Below are 2,084 nucleotides of genomic sequence, written 5' to 3'. Positions count from 1 at the left end.
GTAAAATCTGAAATTCATGCTTTAAATGAGTGTTTCAATATCTATGATAAGTGAGTCACCCTTGTATTCACGTATTGCAACTAAGCTTGTAAAATGTACTATATTCTTAGGATGAAGAGAGGCATAAGCCTCGAGATTTTGGAAGCAGGATTTCTCTTGTCCAGCTTTCCTTAGTGTGTATTATTCAAATTTGTAAAAGTCAAAAAGTGGAGGTAATATGCATTCATAAAAACAATTACACATTTAGAAAGTAATTTCTCTGGAAAAAGTGTGTCATCCTGCAGGGGTACCCCTGACTTTCCCCACTCTAAGGCTGTGTGGAAAATGAGGGAGGATGGAGAATCTATATCCATTGTGTGAAAAGCTAATGCATCCATTCAGTGTAAGAGTAGATGTGGGGAAAGCAAAGCAGTGGCACTCAGACAGAGATTTAGACTCAAAACCAGGAAAAGTGAGTTGTCAGAGAAACTACAAAAGATGCCAAAATTTGGCTGCAGTTACAAACTGAAAAGGCTTCTATCTGTTATCAGAAGTATGCTGCAAAGGTACAGTAACTTAAATACAGACTGTAAGATATATCTAAAGCCCTGACTGTTCCCCAGATGTCCTATGTTTAGTTAGTGCCACAGACACTGGAAGAGTCATGTGGAAGAGATGGAAGTAAGGGGCAGTGCCTTGCTCATCATGTTGGGAAGGATGCTGCCTAGGGTTGTTGCAATAGTAGCATTAACAGCTTGGTGATCTCTGCATTGCAAGCTGTATATTGTTTGGTCGGGAGGTTGTGATGCTGTCAATTCTGCCACATGCCCTGGCAGCAGTATGTTGCTGTACCAATGTCCTTAATCTGCTTAGTTATCCTGGATGTGGGTCAGGATGAGTCTGGGGTGCTAAGGTTGATCCCCTAAACCTGTTGAATAAGTAGAGAAGCTGGGGGTGGTGTGAGATGAAAAAAAGCTGTAAGAAATATCAGTACAGAAACTTAAATAAAAATCTATAAAAGACAGACGTCAGCAAGCTTACAAGATATATTGACAAAAAGCATAGAGCTTTGCTGATATTAACTGCTTTTTCTAATATAGTATGCCTTAAAATCGCAAATATACTATATTGTTTTAACATCAGTACATCTTTCTCCCTTAAAGTAGTACTTTGAACTATTTTAATTATTCATACAAAAAGCAAAATATCAAACATTATGAATTGTATACAAGATTTCAGGATAAATCTGTCATTTGCCTTTGCAGTTATAAGCATACACTAAGTAAAGTCTGCAGATTGTTACCCAGATATTTTACCCTTTAATTTTAGTACAAAGTTTCAAACTGTTTCCAGGGTACTGTCATGAAAAGGTAATGGTAGGAAAACAAAATCAGATGGACTTGAGAGTCTGATAGCTTACAATCTTCAGTTATGGTCATGAACCAGTCCTCTAACATGGTTAAAAATCTGTATACTGTATATACATTTCCCTTTCTTCAAATTCAGGTTTACTACTCTGAAGATCACAGTTATGGTTCTTACCTTCTCATCAGGAACTCCAGTATCATAAATATACATGTTGTTATATATCAGAATTAAGAAAGACATTTTTCTTAAATGTGATGTTTTATATTATAATTGTTGAGACAGAAATAAACCAAATGGAAAAGTGTGAATTATCACACAAATATTCAATATACAGCCATTCTGTTACCATCTATATAAATTAAGCACTGTCTGGAGAAGGTTGCCCAAATATCATGCCCTGAAGATAAAAGTCAAACCATTTAGTAGATATAAGTCTAGGCAGGGATCACAGTAGGCCAGAATGATCAGTAGTGAATTGGTACCCTTTGGAAAAAATGGTCAGCAATTAAGGGGTTAAAGACTAACAAAGTATAAAAAATGCAGAGAAATGTATTTCTGTTGTATGCAGCCTTAAAATACTTTTCCTTATTTGACAGCTGTAACATGGTATGAAGGAGCATTCTTGGCATTGATGTCACTTCATTGACACCAAGTGACTTCATAACCCTTTGGGTTTATGCTTACTAACTTTCCTGGGCATATAATAACATATTTAACATGCATTTTTCCTCATATAT

This window comes from Protopterus annectens, chromosome 2.part2 (assembly GCF_019279795.1).
Source record: "Protopterus annectens isolate FY-2018-M chromosome 2.part2, PAN1.0, whole genome shotgun sequence".
Taxonomy (NCBI): domain Eukaryota; kingdom Metazoa; phylum Chordata; order Ceratodontiformes; family Protopteridae; genus Protopterus; species Protopterus annectens.
This window is presented reverse-complemented; position numbering follows the sequence as displayed.